Below are 27,381 nucleotides of genomic sequence, written 5' to 3'. Positions count from 1 at the left end.
TTGTCACTTAATTTGCCTGTCTCTGAGCGTGCCAGTTTAGATGGTACCAGAAAAGATGAGTTTGCGAGGCAACTACATGAAAAAGTTTGATTGTAAATTGAAAAGAGAACTGAACAATATGCTACGCAAGCCAACAGGGGATGAAAGAAAGTGATCTTTAAACCCGGAGATTGGGTTTGAGTTCATATGAGGAAGGAAAGATTCCCTATTAAACGTCGTACTAAGTTGCATCCACGAGGAGATGGTCCATTTCGAGTCATTCCTAGAATCAATGATAATGCATACAAGCTTGACTTACCTGGTGAGTATAATGTGAGTGCTACATTTAATGTTTCTGATCTTTCTCCCTTTAAAGTAGGTGATCAAGATTTGAGGACGAATCCTTTTGGGGAAAGGGGGAATGATGGAGTCAAAGAAAGAGAGCAACAAGCTAACGATATGGATCATGGTCAACCCACTCTAGATGTTAATTGATATGGGTTAAGTTTCCGGGGTCCCCGATAAGGAAGGGAAAGAAGATAACCAAACGGGGAAGACAGACCGATATCGGCCGAGATATGCCTTCAAGAAGGAAGGCCAATATCGGCCGGGATATGCCTTTAAGGAGGAAGGCCAATATCGGCTGGGCTATACCTCCAAAGAGGTAGACCCATATCGATCTACATATACCTCAAAGGAGGTAAGTCAATATCGACCGGGCTATAGTTCAGAGAAGGTAGACCAATATCGGCCGCGATATGCCTCCATGGAGGTAGGCCAATACCGGCCGGGATATACTTCCAAGTGATTAGATCAGTGTCAACCAAGATATACCTCTAAGGAGGTAGGCCAATATCGGCCGGGATATACTTCCGAGTGATTAGATCAGTGTCAACTGAGATATACCTCTAAGGAGGTAGGCCAATATCGGCCGGGATATACTTCCGAGTGATTAGATCAGTGCCAATCGAGATATACCTCTAAGGAGGTAGGCCAATATCAGCCGGGATATACTTCCGAGTGATTATATCAGTGTCGACCGAGATATACCTCTAAGGAGGTAGACCAATATCGGCCAGGTATACTTCCAAGTAAGTAGGCCAATACCGGTCGGGATATGCCTCTAAGGAAGCAGACCCATATCGATCAGCATATACCTCAAAGGAGGTAGGCTAATATCGGCCGGGATATACCTCAAAGGAGGCAGACCAATATCGGTCGAGACATACCTTTAAAAAGGAGAGCCAAACATCGATCAGGCTGAATAATACCTTGATAAGATACATACTTAATAAGATATAATCCGGTGCCAGTTAGGATAATAAACCTAGAGTAGCACGAACGAGCACTAAGCCTCATAAGAAGTAATAATAATTGATCAAATTTAATTAAGCTCAGCCCCGATCAATACAAGGAACAAAGTTATATATATAGTAAAACAATAGGCGTGAGTAGGAAAGATAGAAATACTTTAAAAGAACTTGTGATACAGAAGAGAAGTAATATTTTAAATAAAATGGTTAATGATTGCAGTATATGATTGTATAACAGGTGTTATATATATTTTGACGGGAAATATATTTTCAGACTGTTTTACAGGTACTAGACGACAAAGAAGGTACATTTGGGGTACAAAGAAGATTCTTTAAAAGTCATTTACCATAAGTACACAACTTACGTCATCTCATAACAAACGCTAACAAACCGGGGTCCACTTCATGACTACGGAGGTTATATGAAGTGGTATAAAAAGGGGAATCCTCTCCGTTGGCTAGGTAAGTTCACATCATTGCGCACATTCATAACCCTAATTTTTAACCACTGTTCATCTTCTTCCTCCTTCTTCCACACCAAGAGAGATCACTAACTTGAGCGTCGGAGGGCCTAGCCAAGGATTTCCACCCCGGTCTTAGGTCACTGACGGTAGTGTTGGTTGGTCTCTTGTGCGCAGGAAGCCTTGGAAGTTCCGAAGCTGGTGTTCTTCGACTGGATCTCTTCATCGCTATTAGTATCTTGCATCGAGAGGACATTCTGGGGCTTCATCTTCTTGGATCCACTTTGGGTTTCTCGGATCGGCATTCTCTAGGCATTATTCTCCATCAGCAGTGGGCTTTTTTCTCCCGGATCTCCGTCTTGTCCAGCTCCTTAGACAGGATCAAATTTGGCGCCGTCTGTGGGAACTTGACCTGAATCTGAGACTACAAGATGGAAGAGGCCGGAAAATCAAACCTACTTACCATTAGTCGTGAGGATCTGGATTTCCTCATCAATTCTCATGTACAAAAAGCCTTGCAACAACAACAACAACAACTTCAAGCTCACACTGGAGCTACTCTACCAACAGCTCATAATCCAGCGATTTCAACTACTGAGCATCGGAAAGGAAAAGAACCGGAGGAGGAGGAACATGCGTATTTTCCCCCAGTGGCCATTTCTCCGACAAGACGTCCACGAGCCTTTCTTCGCACTCCCATGGAGCAAGGGGGTCGGAGGCCTGTGTTTCAGGAATCCTCTGGTGAAGCACCAGACAGAGAAAAGCGTAAGATCAAAATGATAACTAGTGATAGCTCGCCAGAAAAAGTCATCTTTCCATTCTCTCAGAGTGTATTGGATGATCCGCTTCCTAAGCGGTATCAAAATCTTCAAATCGGCGAGTACACTAGAACAACAGATCCAGAAGATCATCTATTGAAATTTGAGAATGTAGCATTATTACAATAATTTTCTGATGGGGTGAAATGTTGAATGTTTCTTACTACTCTCGGAGGAGCTGCACAACGCTGGTTCAAGAGACTGCCAGAGAAGTCTATCCGAAAATTCAAAGACTTCAAGAAAGTTTTTATGCACCATTTTTCTAGTAACAAGAGATATCATAAGACTCCTTGGAGTCTATTTTCAATTAAGCAGGCATCCAAAGAGTCCATCCGAGCCTACATCAAAAGGTTCAATCAGGTAGCTATCGATGTACCTAATGCTACCACAGAAATCTTAGTGAGCGCTTTTTCTCAAGGTTTAAATGATAATGATTTCTTTAAAGATTTAGTGAGAAATCCTCCTGTTAATTTTGATTCCTTGATTGAGCGTGCTACTGAATTCATTAACGTGGAAGAAGCTCAAGCCGCCCGTAGGAAGGAGAGTGTTACTTCTTCTCCTATCCAGGTTAAGGAGAAAGCTCCTGCCCCTGTTCCTCCACCAAGAGGGCCTAGAGCGACTCATCCACCTCACCGTCAACCAGAATATCGTCCACAAGCAGTACAACACGTGGAGATACAGCCAGAGGCACCAAGAAGATGGTGCACTTATCATAAAACTAACAGTCATCATATTGAAGACTTCTTTGTTTTAAGAAATAAACGGGCTAATAGGGAGCGTTATCAGAGGTAAAATTATTATCGACAGTAGTACCTTAGACAACAAAGTCTGCTCAAGTTAGAATATCGCCCGGTCGAGCCTCGGCAGGATGCATTGCCCACCCCGGCCAGTACAAGTCAAGTGTCGGAAAAGGCTCCTTCTGAAGCCATGACAACTCGACAAGAAGAAAACAGGAGTAATGTCGTTCGGGGTAATATCAATATGATTACAGGCGAGCCCACTGATGGGGATTCTAATAGGGCCAGGAAAGCACATGCCCAAAGACTAGAAATTCATGCCGTGGGGTGTAGCATGGAACGAGCAGCTGGACCCGAAATAAGTTTTGGACCTACAGATCTTGAGGGAGTAGAAATACCCCATGATGATGCCCTGATCATTAAAGCAGTGATAGCTAACTACGCTATTTCGCGTACCTTGATAGACACGGGCAGTTCTGTCAATATTATATTCAAGAAGGCTTTCGATCAACTACAGATTGACCCGAGTGAACTTCAACAGATGGTCACTCCTCTATATGGATTCACGAGCAATGAAGTACAACCGCTGGGACAAATAAAGTTGGCCATATCTCTAGGAGAGGAGCCTCTGATGAGAACAAGGAGATCTTATTTCATGGTGGTAGACGCCCCATCCTCTTATAATGTGATATTGGGTCGACCTGCCTTGAACGAGTTTAGGGCGGTCGTTTCTACTTTTTGTCAGAAAATTAAATTTCCTGTTGATGACCAAGTTGGGGAGGTGCGAGGTGATCAGAAGATAGCCCAAAAATGTTATGTAGAAATAGTTCGGGCCGAAGCTAACACTGCCCGAAAGATTCAAAGAATGGAAGTTAATGCCATTCAGGAGAAGCAGCCTGCTCTGGTTTATGAAGAAAAGGAAGAAGTTTAGATCCAGACTGGTCGGCCTGAAGCTACTACATATATTGTGGCTGATCTTGATCCCACTCTGAAAACCGAACTAGTACAATGCCTGAAGAGGAATAATGATGTATTTTCCTGGACGCCCAAAGAAGTCTCGGGCGTTTCTCCTGCTGTCATGGAGCATTCCTTACATGTCTTCCCAGATGCTCGCCCGGTCATGCAAAGAAAGAGAAATTTTAGTGCAGAACAGAACCAAATCATCAAAGAAGAGATAACTAAACTTATGGAGGCTGGTTACATCAGGGAAGTACAATTTCCTAGCTGGTTAGCTAATGTGGTGTTAGTCTCTAAGCCAGGAAACAAATGACGAGTGTGCATTGATTTCCGGGATCTCAACAAGGCTTGCCCAAAAGATTATTATCCATTACCTAGGATCGATCAATTGGTAGACTCCACTGCTGGATGCGAGTACATCTCTATGCTAGACACTTATCAAGGCTATAATCAGGTTCTCTTAGCTAAAGAAGATCAAGAAAAGGTTAGTTTTATAACATCTGAAGGTACTTATTGTTATAATGTTATGCCCTTCGGACTAAAAAATGCAGGAGCAACTAATCAAAGGCTTATGAATAAGGTCTTCCAGAAGTAGATTGGTAGAAATATGGAAGTATATGTTGATGATCTCTTAATTAAGTCTCTTCAAGCTGCTGATCTGTGCAGGGACGTAGAGGATATTTGCAAGACATTGAGACAATATGAGCTCAAGTTAAATCCGAGCAAATATTTATTCGGCGCAAAAGGGGGAAAATTCCTGGGGTATATGGTGTCCGAGCGAGGAATAGAGGCCAACCCGAGCAAAGTCAAGGCACTTCAGAACATGGAGCCTCCGCGCAACATGAGAGAAGCTCAAAGACTGACTGGCTGGATTACAACCTTGTCTAGGTTCATTTCCAGGTCGGTCGATCGTAGTTTCCATTTCTTTAAAATACTCAGGAAGACAAACAAATTTCAATGGAACGAGGAATGTGATAAGGCTTTCCAAGAGTTAAAAGATTATTTGTCTACTCTTCCTATATTAGCTAAGCCTATAGTAGGAGAGACCCTCTGGGTATATTTGTCGGCTAATGAAAACGCTGTAGGCTCTGTGTTAGTTAGATAAGAAGGAAAAGAACAACAACTTGTATATTTCTCTAGCCATTTATTAAAAGGAGCTGAGTGTAGATATACTACACTAGAAAAATTGGCTTATGCACTAGTATTGACCGCTCAGAGGTTGCGCCCATATTTCTTAGCACATGAAATTATTGTATTAACCAACAGTACTCTCAGACGGGTGTTACTCAACCCAGAGGCATCAAATCGGCTGATCAAATGGACCACTGAACTTGGTGAATATGACATACAATATCAACCTCGCTCAGCCATCAAGGCACAAACTCTAGCAGATTTCATTATAGAAGTTCAAGGCCCTGAGGAAGAAAACATCTGGAAAGTTTATGTAGATGACTCCTCAACTAGACAGGGCAGTGGAATTGGTATTCTTCTTATATCTCCAAGAGAAGAAAGACTTCAACTCTCTATCAGATTGAATTACAAAGCTACTAACAATGAAGCAGAATATGAAGCTTTGATAGCTGGATTACAAGCCGCTCGACATATAGGGGCAGATCGTGTACTTATATATTCTGATTCTCAATTAGCAGCCCAACAACTATCAGGTAATTTTGAAATTAATAATGACAGGTTCAAGCTATATGCTGAGGCATTCGATAAGTTGAAGTCCCAGTTTAAAGAAGTAAATATACAAAAAGTTCCTCGAGCTGAGAATCAGGTAGCAGATGAATTAGCCAAACTGGCCTCTCCTATAGTGTCATGGAGTCTAGATCGGCCAGTAGAACAAACTGTGTTAATATCTTGTATCGAAAGACAAGCTGACGCAGAAATTCAAGGCGACTGGAGAGCTCAAATTATATTGTATCTACAGCAAGGTACTCTTCCGAGTAATACAGAACAAGCAAGGGTATTTAAGAAGAGAGCTGCTCAGTATGCTATGGTAGGAGAACAGTTATATAAAAGAGCTTTTTCTAGACCTCTGCTCAAATGTATCGGCACAGAAGATATACAATTTTTTCTACAGGAAGTGCATCAAGGCTCATGTGGTAGTCATATAGGAGGGAGATCCTTGGCCCGTAAAATCTTATTAGCAGGGTATTTCTGGCCTACTCTACATGAAGATGCCAACAAGTTGGTAAGAACTTGTATGTCTTGCCAAAAACATCAAAATATTTCGCATCATCCCACACAGTTGTTGAAAACCTCTATAGTCTCATGTCCCTTCGATCAATGGGGCATGGACATAGTAGGCCCATTTCCTATGGCAACTGCACAAAGAAGGTTTTTATTGGTAGCAGTGGATTATTTTTCCAAATGGGTAGAAGCAGAACCACTTGCCTGGATTACTGAAGATGCAGTTATTAAATTTCTGTGGAAAAATATCATATGCAGATTTGACATTCCTCATAAATTAGTCTCTGATATTGGAAGACAATTTCAAGGAGATAGAATTTTAGCTTGGTGCAAAAGTTACTGTATTACTCAGGCCTTTACCTCTGTGGTTATCCGCAAAGTAATGGTCAAACGGAAGTAACCAATAGAGAAATTATAAGGGGTTTAAAAACCAAATTGGATCATGTCGGAGGTAGCTGGGTAGATGAATTACCCAGCGTTCTTTGGGCATATCGTACTACACCTCGAGAAGCTACATGAATCACTCCCTTTCAATTAGTTTATGGGGGGGAAGCACCATTGAGGTGGGAATAGAATCTGACAGAAGGCAATTATATGATGCAGACAATGAGGGTTGACGACTCATGGAGCTGGACTTGATAGAGGAAATTAGAGACAAAGCTGTTGCTCGTCTCGTATCATACCGACAACGAATGAGACAAAATTACAATAAAAGGGTCATCCCCAGATTTTTCCATGTAGAAGATTTAGTATGGAAGCGTATTAAACCTGTCGGGGATGTCAGTAATTTGGCACCACAATGGGGAGGACCCTACAAAGTGGTGGAAAAGCTCGCATCAGGTTCATATTATCTCCAAGATACTGAAGGAAGAATTCTGGAACGTCCCTGGAGTGCAAATCATTTACAACCTTACCGGACTTAACAAGATCATGCTACTTAAGAATATGTCAGAAGGAACAAATCATAATTATCTGAAGTAAGTTCCCGATGAGAAGAAGACAAGTATTCTTACAGTTCATGTACTCCATTTCTTTCAAAAAATGCAATGCAAGGCAAATACCGCCACGAAAATAAATGTGGTTCATACAGATTGACAAGTATTGGCAGAACTTTTATAATCTCTTTTCGAGCAATCAACAGTGGGAAATCCTAAAGACCTATTCAGCTCCTCTAAGAAAAATCCAGAAATTTTAGAACCATCACAAGGTCAGTACAAGCATCATAAATTGGTATAAGAACATAGTCGATTGAGAAATCTTATGAAGTAACTCGGACGGGTCTTCATGGGAGGAACCGAAGACTCTAAACCATCACAGAACATAGTCGATCGAGAAATCTTATGAAGTAACTCGGACGGGTCTTCATGAGAGGAACCGGAGACTTTAAACCATCACAGAAGATAGTCGATCGGGAAATCTCATGAAGTAACTCGGACAAGTCTTGATGGGAGGAACCGGAGACTCAAAACCATCACAGAACATAGTCGATCGAGAAATCTCATGAAGTAACTCGGATGGGTCTTCATGGGAAGAACCGGAGACTCTAAACCATCACAGAACATAGTCGATCGAGAAATCTCATGAAGTAACTCGGACGGGTCTTCATGGGAAGAACCGGAGACTCTAAACCATCAACGTAGTCGATTGAGAAATCTCATGAAGTAACTCGGACGGGTCTTCATGGGAGGAACCGGAGACTCAAAACCATCACAGAACATAGTCGATCGGGAAATCTCATGAAGTAATTCGGACGGGTCTTCATGGGAAGAACCGGAGACTCTAAACCATCACAGAACATAGTCGATCGGGAAATCTCATAAAGTAACTCGGACGGGTCTTCATGGGAAGAACCGGAGACTCTAAACCATCAACGTAGTCGATCGGGAAATCTCATGAAGTAACTCGGACGGGTCTTCATGGGAGGAACCGGAGACTTTTAAACCATCACAGAACATAGTCGATCGGGAAATCGCATGAAGTAACTCGGACGGGTCTTCATGGGAGGAACCAGAGACTTTAAACCATCACAGAACATAGTCGATCGGGAAATCTCATGAAGTAACTCGGTCGGGTCTTCGCAGGAGGAACCGGAGACTTCAAAGCCTAATCAACCGGGATTATATTGGCAAGAGAAATACAAAGTTATATGGATTTGTTCACAAAATCGGTTGACATTTTACTGGATCAGAAGTTAGGGTTCAAGGGGGATTCTATGCATATGGCACATTTTCTATCTGGAGGCCCATTTACATGGAAATCTTTATTTGAAATCACTTGGAATATTATACTCAAATCGGAACTCAGGAGTCTTATACAAATTCTTATCTAAAATCATTCAGGATTACTCATTCTTTTGAAATATGGAGCACGCTAGATATTATCTGCAAAAGGATTCATTAAGACAAGGTTTAACTTCAAGAGATAAGCAAGGAATTCTCGAATAAAACTTATACTCAATGCTCGGAAGCATTTTAAAAGAGGCATTCTCAAACCAGCACAATAGAGAAACAAGTAAGTATTAAAAATTTCCTATACATCGCAATCACTTAATTACCAAGTTTTGGTTACAGTTCTTTTCATTACCAGTTTTTCCATTACAAGTCTTTTTATGGACAATCTTTTTAGATACATAGACATGATTAATTAAAAGGACTTTTTAAATCTACGGGTAGTTCTTCGTTAAGTCTGCGATGACTTATGAAAGAAGGGGGAGGTTCCTGGGGTAGATAACCACCCTCTCTTAATTGTCGAAGAACTCCTGACACAGAATGATTTAGAGCACCTACTATTCGACGGACAAATTCTTGAGCAAACGCCGGAGACTTTAGATAAGCCAGACGCCACTCTTCCCATCGACTCTTCTCTTGTTCCTTATAACTTTTAAAATCGGCTTGCAATTTAGTGTTTTGCTCTTTTAAAGCATCCTTTTCCAATTTGAGTTGTTCCAATTCCTTCTGGAGCAGTGACAACTCAACATCTTGAGCCTTTCTTTGATCTTGTTCCTGTAGGATAGCGAAATCATGAGAAGCCAGGTCTTGAGATTGTTTAGAAAGACAGGCATTATGAAGCTTCTCTACTTTATCTAAAATATGACTTTTATGAGAAGCATCTAAGAGAGCTTTCTCCTTTAAAGCAATCTCCAGTAGGAGACCAGAATGTAATCGATCCACCTGTAACTCCAAAGTTCTCCTTGCAAGCTCTTTGTCTTTCAATAATTGCTGTGACTCCTCCAATTCCTGTCTCAAGGCCCCCAATTGTTGATCCTGCAAGGCCACTTTCTCTTGCAACTGAGCCAGGTCGTTATTAGAAGAAGGTAAAGTAGCTTTCAATGTCTCTAGTTGAGCTTTTAACTTATTGTTCTCCTGGTCCCTAGTCATAAGTAGCTGGTCGATGTGTAGACTCGAGGCAAGGAACTAAACAAAATGATGATACAGTTAAAGATAAGGATACAAAGTTGACAACATATAACCAGAAATACTTACAGCTACTGCCTGACGACTATGGCGGTCGGCTCGATGTGGAAGACTAAGGCCCCTTAGTTGTTCCTGGCCCTGTAGCCAAGATTCGGCCAATAGGCCTTGCAGTTGTAAAGAACCATAGCTAGGTGGATCAGAGGATTGTCCCAATTGAGAGGGTAGACCCATAGCCTATTTAAATAAAGGTCGGGGAATGGAGGAAGAAGGAGGTAGGGAAGAAGAAGATGCAATGGAAGGAAAAGAAATAGTAGAAACAAAAGAAGCAGAAGAAGAACTAGATGGAATAGAAGGTGGCAATGCAGGGGAGGCTGATTCAGTCATGGAAACGCGAATAGATGAGGGCCTGGCACTTGGAGTAGATCTCCGGCAGGGTGTCCGTTTTGCCCGGGGCCCAGAAGCCAAAGGAGGCAAGGCCAATGCGAGAGGTGCAGAAGACATAAAAGGGATAATGGCCATCTCAGAAGCAGAAGTAGAAGGAGCTGAAATAATAGCATAAGAAGAGGGGATGAGCAGACCGGGTCTCATCATCCTAAGAGAAGGATTAGAGATAATATGGGTAGGAGTTATCGGTGCCTTACCTCTCTCGAGAGAAATGGGCGCCGGGACAAGAGGAGCTTGCACAAAAGTACCAAAGAAATCGCTAAAGGAGGCATCCTCAGTAAGCTTTGGCTTTTTGACTAAGGCAACAAAAGGCTCTTCTTCTTCCTCTTCCATGGCCGCGATAGCCTCTGCCCGTTGTTCTTCTTCAGATAGCAAACCCAGGGTAGAGGAATTAGGATTAGCCCGGCGAGCTCACAACCATTCTTCTCCAAGATTATTGACAAAGGACATAGTCATAGCAGGATTCTTGTACATAAAAGCTAGAAGAAGAACATCAACTGAAACACAGGAATTAAACACCATTATAAAAGAGATATACTAATCAGTAAATGTGGAATGAAATGTTTATACATACCAAAAGATCCATCCAAAGGGGTGTCAATATTGCTTATCCCAAAAGGAAACATCAAACCCTCCACAATTAGACGCGGTAAACTGAATTTTGCTCCCCTCAGTTTAGATAAGGCAAAGGCAACAGAGGAATCATTAAGAAGATTATGGGTGCTAGGAAGCGGAGGTAGATCATATATCCATTGAATGGGAAACGGAGGAGGAGAAGGGAGACACATATAGAAAAATTTGTGATACCATTCCCTCTGAGGAGGAATTCAGTTGAACAAAATGGCCTTGGGACGAGATTGGAATTTGAAAACACCAACATCTACTCGACGAGGAACAAAGAAGTGATGAAAAAGATGAGGAGATAAAGGAAAATCTAACAGTTTAGATACCCCGACAAAACCCATAAGGATAGAAAAGGATTGAGGGACAAACTGATTAAGTGGAATATTAAAATAGAGGCTAACGTTAGAGAAAAAAGGGTGAAGAGGAAATCGAAAACCTTGTAGGACTTGATCTCGGAAGATAGATATACACCCTAGAGGAGGAAGATGTGGACTATCCTGAGGAGCGGGACGAGCTATATAAGAAGGAAAACTATAGGTCGCCTTTAAATCCACTTCTTCTATATCTATAAGGTCAGAAATACACGAGAGAAACCACGCAGGAGGGGAAATTGCCATAGTGAAACAGTAGAAGGAAGAGGAATCAAGGGAAAGGAAGAGAGAAGTGGGAAAGCGGAAGAGAACTTCTTAAAACCCTTGTTTTCCTTTCGGCCCTGTGCTAAAACCCCCAAACAGAGATAGCAGAAGAAAACAAGAAAATAAAAAGTACTCGGAATTCCAATCATCATAAATGGGTGATAATATTAAAGGATAAAATCAAGAAAGAGAGGTAAAGTTAAGTAATCTTCATCAAAAAATGCATAAAGTTTCCCTAGATACAATTCTTAAGAAAGTTTGACGGATATAAAGAAAAATTGGTCAAGTGATTATAAGTTCGGATTATTTGTTTAATAAAATAAGGCAAAAGTTGGGTACAAGGTATTAGTTAATAGACAGGACTTTGTTAAAGGCTACCGGACGAGGTCCATAAATATGAATCGGGCGGTTCTAATAGATCGGTCGAGATAAATACCATCCAAATATGTCAACCAAAGGCTTATCGCGATAGGTCAAGTAACATACACTATGATAAAACCATATGAGACTTGATTAATATATAAGATGACATACGAAGATATGAGCGTAAATCAATCAAGTAAAACAAATCGACCGATATTGGGAATATCACAATAAAACTGTGCTAGATCGGACGAGACATAATTGATCTATAAAGTATCGGACGGTATTTGTCAGCATTGATATATACCGTCCGGTCATGATGAAACAGTCTAAACATAATAATCTGTTGGGTGAGGTTTTATGATGACCAACCAAGCAACATTTAATATATTTAAACGAAACAGATGACCGTCATAAGGAAGAGTAAAATTAACAGTGAAAAAGGGATAATCAACTTCACATGAGTTTGTTAGATTGTCATCACAAAGTTTTGGTCCCCCTTTACAAGGATTCAAATTTAAGTCATACTAAGGTCAGCTGAGGGAATAGATCAGGAGGCTTGTCCTCAATGAGTTTGCGACGATTTAGGAAATTAGGAGGAGGATCGCGAGATAAGTAGCTTTCCTCTCACAATTGTTGAATCGCCCCTTTAGCTCCCGCTGTAAAGGCTGATAAGATGGACTTCACGATCGGCCTAGTGAATTCAGGAGATTCAATCATAGCGGTGGCCCGTTCCTTGTAACGAGTATCTTCGTTCACCTTGTAGACCACCAGAGCTATTTGGGAAGTCTTCAGTTCATTCTCTTTGACAGAAACCTCAATTTTAACTGAATTAAGGGAGGTGTTCAAGGAAGTTATTTCATCTTCCTTCAGCTGCAGGACTTTGAGTTTTTCAACCAACTCTGCTTCATAATCAGCCTTTAGTTCGCCAATTTTGGAAGATAATTCTTGGTTAAGATCTGTAGTCGATTTGAATTGTGCTTGAAGACTTTCAATCTGAGCTTCAAGTTGTTTCTTGGTAGCAGCGAAAAACGCGGCAGAAGATAACTCAGTAACCTATTGTCTCAGCTTATCATTCTCAGATCTTAGTTTCTTGTTTTCGTTGTATAAATTGTGCATCAGTCGAGATAAGCCGATGTTTTCTATCCATCACTAGAAATATAATAAAAGGCCATGAGATAACCGCTAAGAAATAGAGAGTAGACGTTAGTAAACATACCTGATTCTCCTTATGGGAGAAACGATCAATTGCTTCAGGAGTATTGAGTTCTTCAAAAATGGGACGAACTTCATCCCAAGTGTCAGCGAAGGAACCTCCTAGCAATATGGGGAGGACAGGAATAGTAGAAGAACCAGCAGAGAAGGAGGAACTAGGAATAGATGGAGGAGCAAAGACTAAATAAGAAGAAGGTGAGGAGGGTAAAGATCCAGAAGTTGGAATAGACAAGGGAAAGGTGAAAGAGACATCGCCAGAAGCATTGGCATTGGAGAAAGGTGAGGCATGAAAACTAAGAGAAGGGTAAAGTTCAGCCAATGTAGGTGTTGGTTGCTACTCGGAAAACCTATAGGTTCCACTGTACAAAAATTTTGTACAAAGGTCTGAACCTTTTCCTAGCTACCATGTGTTCTTTTAAATTAAATTTTGGATCGCCTGCGGAACTTAACACGTTTGATCCAAAACTTAATCTATTTGTTCTTTTAGGTTTTGACTTGGATCTCCTGCGGAACTTAACACGTTCGACCCAAGTCTCCTTAAGTTATTAATTCCATTAAATATTAATTTCCATAAATGGTTCCCAGTACTGACGTGGCGAGGCACATGGCCTTCTTGGATATGGGAGCAACCACCACCGACTAGACAAAACCTTTAATAGAAAGCTAATATTTAATTTCCTAAAATAACTTTAGGTTAACCAAAGAGAACAATCAAATCACAAGGAAAAGAAAGAAACAAAAGAACACAACTTTAAAAAAACATATTCGAAATTCTAGAACGTAAGCCTCTTGTATTTGGTATTATTTCCATAAATAACTAGCATGATGCGGAAATAAAATTTACTAGTTATACCTTGTAGAAAAAACCTCTTGATCTTCTACCGTATTCCTCTTCTAACCTCGGACGTTGTGTGGGCAACGATCTTCCGAGACAAGAAACCACCAATCACCTTCTTCTCCTCCTAGCTAGGTTTGGCCAACAAAGAGGAAGCTTCACCAAGGAAGAAAAACAAAATACTAACCAAGCTCCAAGAGATACTAGCTTTCTCTCCTTCTTCTTCTTCTTCTCCGAGTAGTATCCGGCCACCACAAGAGCTCCAATAGAAGGGTAGGGTTTGGCCACCACAAGAGGAAGAGAGGGAGAGGTTGGCCGGCCACACCAAGGAACAAAAGAGGGAGAGGAATAATAGATGTTGTATCTTGTGAAGGCACCCTCACCCCTTCTTTTATATTCCTTGGCCTAGGCAAATTAGGAAATTTAATTACAATAAAATTTCCTTAATTTCCTTGACATGATTTAATTGAGAAAAATTAAATAAAATTTCCCAATTTAATCTCTAATTGCCGGCCACTTCTAGAGGAAATAAATTAGACAAGTTTTAATCAACAAATTAAAACTTCCTAATTTGTTTCCGGAAATTTTAAAAATAAAATTTCTCTTTAAAATCTCTTCATGGTTGATAAAGGAAATTTCTATAATTTTAATTTTATCAACATGTGGATAATTTTTAAAGAGAAAATAAAATAACTCATCAATCTACAAATAAGGAAAGAGATCTAATCTCTTTCTTTAATCTTTGTAGATCTTTTACAAGAGAGATATTTTAATTTTAATTCTCTTTAAAAATTATTTCTTCCACATAATAAAAACTAAAATTAAAATCTCTTTTTAATTTAATTTGGCCGGCCCCACTAGCTTGGGTTCAAGCTAGGGCCGGCCACCCAATAATATACCTAGGCCGGCCCTAGCTTGGTTCCCAAGCTAGCTTGGCCGGCCCCTTATTAGTGGGTATAGAAGGTGGGTATAGGTGGGTATTAAACTTCTACAAATAAGAGGCTACGATAGGGACCGAGAGGAGGAATTGGTTTTGGTCTCCCGATAAAATTAAGCATCCCGTGTTCGCCAACACACAACTTAATTTTATCAATGATAATTCATTCCACTAGAGAATTATCATTGAACTACCGCACCAATCCCAAATTACATTTTTGGGCTCCTTCTTATTATGAGTGTGTTAGTCTCCCTGTGTTTAAGATATCAAATGTCCACTAATTAAGTGAGTTACTGACAACTCATTTAATTAATATCTAAGTCCAAGAGTAGTACCACTCAACCTTATTATCATGTCGGACTAAGTCCACCTGCAGGGTTTATCATGACAATCTTTATGAGCTCCTCTTGAGGACATTATCAACCTAGTATCTCTAGGACACAGTTTCCTTCTATAATCAACAACACACACTATAAGTGATACCATTTCCCAACTTATCGGGTTTATTGATTCAACGAACTAAATCTCACCCATTGATAAATTAAAGAAATAAATATCAAATATATGTGCTTGTTATTACATTAGGATTAAGAGCACACACTTCCATAATAACCGAGGTCTTTGTTTCTTTATAAAGTCAGTATAAAAGAAACGACCTTAAATGGTCCTACTCAATACACTCTGAGTGTACTAGTGTAATTATATAGTCAAGATAAACTAATACCTAATTACACTACGACCTTCCAATGGTTTGTTCCTTTCCATCATGGTCGTGAGCTACTGTTTATAATTTATAAGCTACTGATAACATGATCTTCTGTGTGTGACACCACACACCATGTCATCTACAATATAAATTAATTGAACAACTACATTTATCATAAATGTAGACATTCGACCAATGTGATTCTTATTTCTAGATAAATGTTTATACCAAAAGCTAGGCTTTTAGTATACACTCCAACAATCTTCCACTTATACTAAAAGACTAAGCTGCTATATCTGTTGCCATACTTCTGATTCCTAACCCTTCAACATGCCCATCAAAAGCTCTTGCCTTAAGGACCTCAGTGGAAGGATCAATAGGTCATCACCTGATGCAATCTAGGTAGCAACAACTTCTCCTCGTTTATACGATTTCTCGTATTGGGTGGTACTTGCGCTCTATTGTGTTTACTTGCCTTATAGACTTATGGTTTCTTCGAGTTTGCTACTGCACCAACATTATTACAATAAATTATAATAATCTTTGGACAAACCAGAAATCATATCTAAGTCTATCTTGAGGTTATTGAGTCATACAGCTTTTAATGGCTACCTCAGAGGCTTGCCATATACTAAGCTTCTATGATGGAGTCCAGAAAAACACCTATGCTTATCACTCTTCCATAGTTATGACTTTACCTCCTAAAATAAACACAAAAACCCTGAGGTTGACTTATTATTGTCCCTATCCGATTGGAGGTCAAAATCCATACAACCCATAGGAACCAAATTAACTGCCTTGTAAGCTAGCATATAATCTTTAGTGCCTCTAAGGTACTTTAATATATACTTTACTGCAGTCCAATGTCCTTGTCTAGGGTTACTTTGATATCTGCTAACTATGCTCTTAGCAAAACAGATTTCTGATCTCGTGCATAGCATACATTAGGTTGTCTAACTGCCGAAGCATAAAGAACTGCCTACATGTCCTCAATCTCCTTTAATGTCATCGGAGACATCTCTTTAGATAAAGACACTCCATGCTTAAAAGGTAAGAAACCTTTTGAGGAGTTTTGCATGCTTAAAACGAGCAAGGATTTTTCCGATGTATCAAGCTTGGAATAAATATATTTTTTCTTGTGATCCCTTATTACTTTGATCTTAAAAATATATACATTCTCCCAAGTCCTTTATATCGAATTATTTGGACAACCATACCTCTTCTGACAACATTTTGATATTGTTTCCAACTACCAAAATGTTATCTACGTATAGTACAAGAAATACCACCACGTTTCCATCACATCTTTTGTATACACAAAACTTTATCCGTTTACTCAATAAATCCATAGGTGTGGATTACTTTGATAAACTGGATGTTCCAAGACCTTGAAGCTTTGTATCAGTCCATAGACTGATTGAGCTTACACACAAGATGCTCTTAGCACTTTGCAATGAACCCTTCGGTTGCTTTATATGGATGTTTTTTTCAAGACTTCCATTAAGGAATGCTGTCTTGACATCCACTTGCCAAATAGATAAAAGAATCCGGATAGACTTAAGCATGACTACCGGTGAAAAGGTTTCCTTTTTCATCAAGCCTTGCTTTGAAGGTTTCTACCTTCCGTCTATCCCTCTTTTCCTATTATAGACCTTTACACCCAAAGGCTTTTACACCACTTGGTGGTTCTACAAGCTTCGATTTTATTAGAATACATATATTCTAATTCTATTATTCATTACTCTTTGCCAAGATGCTTCATATTTATCTTGGAGTGCTTCGTCATATGTCCGGAGATCAGGTTCATGTCCTTCAGGGATCGAGTTCAAAAACTCTCCCAAAACATTAATCTTTTAAGGTTGCTTAACAACCCTCCCACTACGACAAGGCATTTTCTGCAATTGTGTATCATTTGTGATACGTGTTGCAGTTTTCTTGTGGTATCTCATCTTGTACAGTTGGTACTAGATTAGACATGTCTTTTATTATTTTCTTAAGAACAAATTTACTTATGAGCACGTGGTTCATTATATAGTCCTTTTAAAATCAGTCATTGATGTTATCAATGACCTTCGATTTTAAGACTATAAACCTACTTTTGTTTATCTAGGATAACTTACAAACAAGTGAACTCCTATCCAACTTATCATTATCTCTCTTTAACATATATGCTGGATTACCTGAATCCGAATATGCTTCAAAATAGGCTTACGCCTATTCAGCAATTCTATATGAGTAGAGAGTTATGACTTGGAAGGCACTATGTTCACTTTCATTTTCAGAGTTTATCCTTAAAACAAATTTGGTAATTTTCTGAATAACTCATCATCTATCTAATTATTCCATAAGAGTTCTTTACCTTCTTTCTACTACACCATTCTGTTGGGGTGTACCAGATGCAGTTAGTTGGGATTGAAATCCAACTTCGATAAGTGACTCCTAAAATCTCTCAAGAGGTACTTGCCACTACGATCTTCCATAGTGACTTTTTACTTTATTTCTCCACATCAACCTTGTACTCTTTGAACTAATCAAAGTACTTAGTCTTGCGGTACATTAAGTAAATTTATTTGTATCTTGAATAGTTGTCTATAAATTAGACAAAATATTCAATACTACCTCTTGTCTGGATAGTCATAGGATCACACAAATCAGAATGAACCGATTTCAACATATCTTTGACTCTATACCCCTTGGACTTAAAAGCTTCTTGGTTATTTTTCTTCCAAGTAAGACTCGCACGTTGGAAAGATTTCCACTACCAATGAACCCAAAAGTTCATCAGCTACCAATGAATCCTACTCAAGTATAACCTAGCTTTATATGCCAAAGATATAATTGGTTCATTTCCGAAGGTTGCTTTCTCTTAAAATTAGAAGATGTGTTACTAATTTCCATTTGTTGCATCGTGGGAGTTATTGGATTATAAATTGTCAACCATCATACAAGAATAGATAACTTCCCTATTTTTCTTGATAACAACTTTGTTATCAAAATAGACACAATATCTATAATAGTTTAGAAACTGAAATCAGGTTCTTTCTAAACTTGGTACGTAAAGACAATTACTTAAAATCCATATTTTATTCTTATCAAAGGATAAACATCTCCCACTGCAACAACTACCACTTTTACAGTAGTGCCCATGTGGACGGTGATTTACCTTTCATTTAGTTGTCGGGTTTCCTGGAACCCTGCAATGAATTGCAGACATGATTAATGGCATCTTGTATCTACACTCCAGGTTCTAGTAGATAATACCACTGGACATGTTTCAACTAATGAATTAAATACATCTAAATTGTTCTTAGTTCTAAGAAAACAGTCTACCTTAATGTCCAAGTCCTATTTCCAATCATTACAATTGGGACTAATAAGTCTTTTTCTATAGTATGACTACTAGGGATTGACAAACATCCTAAGAATCACAAAAATATTTGGTCAAGATCAACTCCTTAAAATCTCCATGAATTTTGTGTATACAAAATCGAAGAAGAGATTTTATTCATTAATTTTATTATCTCGTCAACTTTACTTTATGACGAATAAAATTAATAGTTGATCTGTCTTTGATCAAATATTTGGTCAAAACTCTTTGAATTCAAAATAAAATATTGATTCCTCAAACAATATTATTTAAATTCACCAACACCTCAAACACCGTGAATTTTGCATGCCACATTAGTGTGGACGTATACAAATTCAACATTTGTAAAAGGAGGGTTTTACCCATTAACTATATTGTCAACGTATCTTTATGACAAATAAAATTATCTCAAACACCGTTAATTTTGTATGCCACGTTAGTGTGGACGTATACAAAATCAATCATTTGTAAGAGGGGTTTTAACCCTTTAATTTTATTATCTTGTCAACATAGTTTTATGACAAATTAATAGTTGGTTTCATTTGGTCACACAAATAATAGCAGTGACTCCGATGGGGAGGATACTATTAGATGTGTCTAAGTGTATACCATTACTTGACACTAAGTCCATTAATAAGATTATGCCCCTTCCGTTGGGGAAGATCACACGCTCTTAATTAACTTCCTATAGTCATCCAAAAATGGAAGTCTGTTCTAGTGATCCACAAACAAGCTCATCTGTTATGGAGGAAGGCACTCAGAGCCAACGCGCAAGCTTGTTTGCATCACTTACAAACCAGTAATGGAGACCATGGGATTTATTTAAAAAACCCTCTCCCACTTAGTTATTTATAAACGAGGAATTTTAACTATGCTAGCCTACTAGTCATGTATACTAACATGCACACACAGAACAATATATAAAAGCAATAAATAGAAAATCTAATTTTCAACTATTATGGATTTTATCTCTAGTTGTCCTCCGTGTGTTGTCATCCCAAGCTGCTGCCATATTTGGCCACCGCCACCGGGTCTAGCTGTCGCATCCATCTTGCTCCTAGTTCCGCTGCGCCTCTGGTCCTTAGAAGGTTCCACGCTTTGCAAGATTCGATCCGCGACATAAATAGAATTTTACATTTTGATCCTATATTCCATAAAAGGAATGTACATGTATCTAGATCAAAAAATAAAATCCTAATAAAACTAAATATAGCTCCTGCTGTATTTTATAATACAATCATGCACACACAATAAAATGCCCTTGACATGTCCAAGGGTCCAATCACACACATAATAACTATAAGCCATAATAGTTGGATCCTGCATCCACAAAGTTAGCACATCCTACTATTATCCTGCCTAAATTATGTATGACATGTGCATAATTAAACTAATACCAAATACACAGAGGCAAAACCCCAGCTCTGATACCAATTGTTGGTTGCTACTCGGAAAACCTATAGGTTCCACTGTACAAAAATTTTGTACAAAGGTCTGAACCTTTTCCTAGCTACCATGTGTTCTTTTAAATTAAATTTTGGATCGCCTGCGGAACTTAACACGTTTGATCCAAAACTTAATCTATTTGTTCTTTTAGGTTTTGACTTGGATCTCCTGCGGAACTTAACACGTTCGACCCAAGTCTCCTTAAGTTATTAATTCCATTAAATATTAATTTCCATAAAAGGTTCCCAGTACTGACGTGGCGAGGCACATGACCTTCTTGGATATGGGAGCAACCACCACCGACTAGACAAAACCTTTAATAGAAAGCTAATATTTAATTTCCTAAAATAACTTTAGGTTAACCAAAGAGAACAATCAAATCACAAGGAAAAGAAAGAAACAAAAGAACACAACTTCGAAAAAACATATTCGAAATTCTAGAACGTAAGCCTCTTGTATTTGGTATTATTTCCATAAATAACTAGCATGATGCGGAAATAAAATTTACTAGTTATACCTTGTAGAAAAAACCTCTTGATCTTCTACCGTATTCCTCTTCTAACCTCGGACGTTGTGTGGGCAACGATCTTCCGAGATGAGAAACCACCAATCACCTTCTTCTCCTCCTAGCTAGGTTTGGCCAACAAAGAGGAAGCTTCACCAAGGAAGAAAAACAAAATACTAACCAAGCTCCAAGAGATACTAGCTTTCTCTCCTTCTTCTTCTTCTTCTCCGAGTAGTATCCGGCCACCACAAGAGCTCCAATAGAAGGGTAGGGTTCGGCCACCACAAGAGGAAGAGAGGGAGAGGTTGGCCGGCCACACCAAGGAACAAAAGAGGGAGAGGAATAATAGATGTTGTATCTTGTGAAGGCACCCTCACCCCTTCTTTTATATTCCTTGGCCTAGGCAAATTAGGAAATTTAATTACAATAAAATTTCTTTAATTTCCTTGACATGATTTAATTGAGAAAAATTAAATAAAATTTCCCAATTTAATCTCTAATGGCCGGCCACTTCTAGAGGAAATAAATTAGACAAGTTTTAATCAACAAATTAAAACTTCCTAATTTGTTTCCGGAAATTTTAAAAATAAAATTTCTCTTTAAAAATCTCTTCATGGTTGATAAAGGAAATTTCTATAATTTTAATTTTATCAACATGTGGATAATTTTTAAAGAGAAAATAAAATAACTCATCAATCTACAAATAAGGAAAGAGATCTAATCTCTTTCTTTAATCTTTTGTAGATCTTTTACAAGAGAGATATTTTAATTTTAATTCTCTTTAAAAATTATTTCTTCCACATAATAAAAACTAAAATTAAAATCCCTTTTTAATTTAATTTGGCCGGCCCCACTAGCTTGGGTTCAAGCTAGGGCCGGCCACCCAATAATATACCTAGGCCGGCCCTAGCTTGGTTCCCAAGCTAGCTTGGCCGGCCCCTTATTAGTGGGTATAGAAGGTGGGTATAGGTGGGTATTAAACTTCTACAAATAAGAGGCTACGATAGGGACCGAGAGGAGGAATTGGTTTTGGTCTCCCAATAAAATTAAGCATCCCGTGTTCGCCCCGAACACACAACTTAATTTTATCAATGATAATTCATTCCACTAGAGAATTATCATTGAACTACCGCACCAATCCCAAATTACATTTTTTGGGCTCCTTCTTATTATGAGTGTGTTAGTCTCCCTGTGTTTAAGATATCAAATGTCCACTAATTAAGTGAGTTACTGACAACTCATTTAATTAATATCTAAGCCAAGAGTAGTACCACTCAACCTTATTATCATGTCGGACTAAGTCCACCTGCAGGGTTTATCATGACAATCTTTATGAGCTCCTCTTGAGGACATTATCAACCTAGTATCTCTAGGACACAGTTTCCTTCTATAATCAACAACACACACTATAAGTGATACCATTTCCCAACTTATCGGGTTTATTGATTCAACGAACTAAATCTCACCCATTGATAAATTAAAGAAATAAATATCAAATATATGTGCTTGTTATTACATTAGGATTAAGAGCACACACTTCCATAATAACCGAGGTCTTTGTTTCTTTATAAAGTCAGTATAAAAGAAACGACCTTAAATGGTCCTACTCAATACACTCTGAGGGTACTAGTGTAATTATATAGTCAAGATAAACTAATACCTAATTACACTACGACCTTCCAATGGTTTGTTCATTTCCATCATGGTCGTGAGCTACTGTTTATAATTTATAAGCTACTGATAACATGATCTTCTGTGTGTGACACCACACACCATGTCATCTACAATATAAATTAATTGAACAACTACATTTATCATAAATGTAGACATTCGACCAATGTGATTCTTATTTCTAGATAAATGTTTATACCAAAAGCTAGGCTTTTAGTATACACTCCAACAGTAGGCTCATCAAAAGGAAGGTCAGCAAGAACAAAACCTTTTGAAACCAGTTCGTCAGCAGGAAGGATAAGCCTCCTTTTTGACGGAGGAACTCTAGTAAATTTGCGCCCAGATGCTTACCAGTAGTAATTTCAACTATTGATTTGCTTGGGCTACCAGGAGATGTGAGTTCAATGATAGGAAGAGGGGCGGATGATGAGGTAGCAGCAACCACTGGAGAAGTAACAGTGGATAAAGAAACAGCAGGGATTTCTACGGGAAGACCTTCAGAAGCCTCAAGAACTCCCGAAGAGCTGGGTACTTCAGCTAAAGGAGCCGGTTCTTCGGTTAAAGGCAGAGGAGTAATAGCAGCCAGAAGCTCTTTTTCTTTGGCACGAATTGCGTCCTCCTCCAGACGCAGTTCTTCATCGATCAGAGCCTCATAAAAGCCCTCCACTACATAGAAAAGAAGAATAGTTTAGTTAGTTTAAACCAACAAGAAAGAAACAGGGTTTTACCTAAGGAGCCTTGTGTATCAGGTTTGACGGGGCTTAGGCCAAACAAGTATAGAAGATCAATTCTCAGCCACTTGAGAATAGAAAGTCGACGATTTAATAACTTTTCACAATAAATAGGAAAAGTAGGATGAAGATGGAACTCTCTAACATCAGGCAAAGAGGGTAAGGAGGATTTCTAAGCATAAGACCAAGGAATGGGTCCGGGAAACTTTATGAAGAAGAAGCGGGATTTCCAAGCTTTAAGAGACGAGGGCATATCCTCAAAAAGAACCATTTTAGTTCATGATTGGAACAAGAAAACACCAGGTTCTGAACACTTGGGGTAAGAAAACATGAAGAAATTTTGAGGAGTAGGAGGAATATCTAGCAAATGAAATAGCATGTAAGCACCACATAGATAACGAAAGGCGTTAGGGGCGAATTGTTGTAGTGGAATATCAAAATACTGGCTTATTTCAATCAGGAAAGGAGGAATGTGAAATCTTAAACCTCCTATCAACTGATCTTTGAAAAAAGTCACGCAATTAGTAGGGGGACGATGAGGACGATCACCTGGTTTTGGGATTATAATGCCATACTCCCGGGGAATTTCATATTGACGACGGATGGTAAGCCTAGCATTTTTGTCAAAGGAAGAAGACATGTGGACATACCAAGGAGCAATTGCTTCCTCAGCCATAGACAAGAGTAGAGACTAACAAAACAATAGATTACTTACTGAAAGCAAGAAAGAAGATCGCCGAGAAACGGTGAGCACGGGGTTTGGCCGAAAACTACAGCGAGAAAAGAACTCTAAGGTAAGAGAAGACGGGACAAAGTTGAAAAGAAGACAAAGGGTTTAGGGTTTAAAAAAAACATAACCGTCGTCAAATCAAAGTGTTTTTATCTCAGCAGACGCTGAGGATCACAGGAAAGAGGCAAAGGCTTACATGACGTGGCAGCAAGAGAAAGTATGTGTCATATAATCATAAAGAAACATTTATACTAGATGCGACAGATCGGATCACGTTGGGGTTGGTAACACCTCGTACTACGCTTCCAACATTCTCTTACCAGAGGAAGAGCCAATCACCAACCAGGAAGTTTTGAAAGGAGACGTAGTTAACTAGACATAATAAAGGGAGAGGGACTGAGTTTGACTAAGCCCAGGCTAAGGACAAAAATATTTAAGAATAGCGATTTAGGAGAATAACAGATTTTAAATTAATATCCTTATAAAATGCAGACTAGCATTGATCACAATAATTTTATATTGGCCGACATAACTTCTGTTATGCTAAATAAGTATAACATCAACTGAGACATTCTTGTTTATGATAGATAAGCTAATATCAGTTAGTATAATGTTAGATATAATAAGGAAGTATTCCAGCGGTCAAGATAGCCTCGGCCATGATAAATGACACATAGGATATACGAAGCCGTAATGAGCACAACATCACATTTATTCTTATAAATCAAAAGGATTCAATAGAGTCACTTAATTCAATACAAAAGATTATTTTTACAGTTAGAATCTGGTCAAGTACATAACATTACATTTCCCCTCAAAACATTAAGCTCAAACAGATAACAAAAATTACAAATATAAGCTCTTGAGATGCTTAGAAAATTTTAGTCCCACTGTAGTCAAACTTACCATGGAGCAGAAGTGGAAACATTTTACCTAGCGCAGAGGAAGCTCGTCCGAGCTTGTCAAGGCGCAGAAGTGGCAATATCTTGCCCGGGACGAAGAAAATTATGAAGCAGAAAGATTCAAGGGAAAGGGGAAGGGGATGGATCTATTCAGACCATGGTGCAAAGGTGATTGAAAGTGTTGGGTTTTTCGGGCCGCGAAAATCGCTTTTCGCGTCACGGAAACCCCGAATCGCCCAAGCCACGGATCTCGTGCAAGGTAAAACCGAACGAAAATACGAGTACGAGTTTGAAAAACTTTAATCTACAGTAGATCTACATAAGGATAAACCATTTATACCTTTGATGCGATGCCCTTCGCGTTCCCGCTCGTCCAAATGATGCCGGATCTCAAGACCGTCAAGCGCCGGTCCTCTAGAAGTATCCACACGGACACACTAGATGGAAATGACCAAAAACCAAGGTGTGCTAGCACCTATGTGGTTCGGCCAAGGGAGGAGAGGGAGAGGGAGAGCTTGAGAGGGAGAAGGAGGAAGATACACACAAGTGAATGAAAAATGAATTTCTTCACCCAAAACAAAGTGGCCGGCCACATTTCAAAATTCACATTAATTGCATTAATTGCAATTAATATGAAACCATAAAATCACATTAATTGCATTAATTGCAATTAATATGAAACCATTAAGAGAGTGGCTTTGTCACTTCCATGAGGTGGCACCCATGATGATGTGGAACATCATTATTGGTCCACCTAATGTCAACTCACCAATGAGGTGGCAAAAGGTCAAGTCAAAATTGACCTTTGGTCTTCCTTCTCAAGTCAAGTCAAACTTGACTCAATCTCTACCATGGTGGATCTAATCCAACCATTTGATTCGAGCCAACTTAATATAATGAATCTAATTCATTAAATTAAATTGATTCAATGAGTCAAAATCTAAATTAGACTCATTTAACACATGAATCAACTTGAGTCGAACTCAAGTTAGCCCAATTAGGATTACTCTTAATCCAATTTGATTCATCAAATGAATCTAATCCTCTTGGTTCATCATATGAACCTAATCTCCACCTAATTGTCCTAAGTGTGTGACCCTATAGGTTCTTGTAACGTTGGCAATGCCCTAAACCCATTTAGGAGCATAAGTAATGAGCGGTATCTAGCAACACATCATTACTACCCAAGTTACAAGAATGTCGAGATCCGACATCACCTTGTGACTACCAATTGTGACTACTCACAAAATAATGACAAGTGTCCTTCTATCCTAGACATCTAGATTGATCAATGTGAGGCATAGACCGTGTCATCCTCTAATCAATCTAAATCTTGAACTCTAGTAGACTCACTCGATCAAATGAGCTCAACATCTAATGTTGACTCATTTGGGCATGGCCATGCACTTAGTGGTCTAACTCTCTCAAGAATACCGATGTCGCTCCCGTCATATGGGAGGGATAGATCCCATCTAAATCACTCACATCCCTCTACATAATTCGTTATATACCCAGTAATCGCCTTTATAGTCCACCCAGTTACGGGTGACGTTTGATGAAACCAAAGTACATAACTCCTTATGTAGGGATCCATGGTGACTTCAGGTCTAAGGACTAATAGTCATACTAATAGCCATATGAGAAAGTATATGACACTCATATAACGATCCATGATACTTTCTCATGGCGGGTCATTCAGTGTACATTCTCTAATGCATACCCATGTGTCAGCTTGATATCTCTATATCCATGACTTGTGGGATCAAGTCATCGGGTGACCTACATGCTAATTTTATTAACATTGTCCCTGAATGTCAATACTCGACTAGGAATGATTTAGAGTAGTGTTCCCTATATCATCTCACTATCGATTCAACTAATCGATTGATATAGGTATGAACCTTCTACTCAAGGACGCTATTATACTTAGTCTATTTGGCACTAATACAAATAAGTATAATAACCAAACAACTGCCTTTATTCATATACAAGAATATGATATACATGAGTCCATACAATCATTAAATGATTGGCTCTAGGGCTCTAACTAACAATCTCCCACTAGCACTAGTGCCAATCAGTATAGGCTCTAAGGCCTAAGGACCTAGTGTGGCCATCATGCTTCCTCTGTGCCAAAGCCTTGGTCAAGGAATCTGCGATGTTAGCTTCTATAGATACTCTGCAAATCTTCACATCTCCTCTATCGATAATCTCTCGAATGAGATGGAAGCGCCGTAGTATGTGCTTGGTCCGCTGGTGTGAGCGAGGTTCCTTCGCTTGTGCTATAGCTCCATTGTTGTCACAATAGAGCTCAACTGGGTCAGCGATGCTAGGAACCACCCCAAGTTCAGTGATGAACTTGTGGATCCAAACTGCCTCCTTTGCTGCCTCTGATGCAG

This window comes from Zingiber officinale, chromosome 5B, assembly GCF_018446385.1.
Source record: "Zingiber officinale cultivar Zhangliang chromosome 5B, Zo_v1.1, whole genome shotgun sequence".
Classification (NCBI taxonomy): Eukaryota; Viridiplantae; Streptophyta; class Magnoliopsida; order Zingiberales; family Zingiberaceae; genus Zingiber; species Zingiber officinale.
This window is presented reverse-complemented; position numbering follows the sequence as displayed.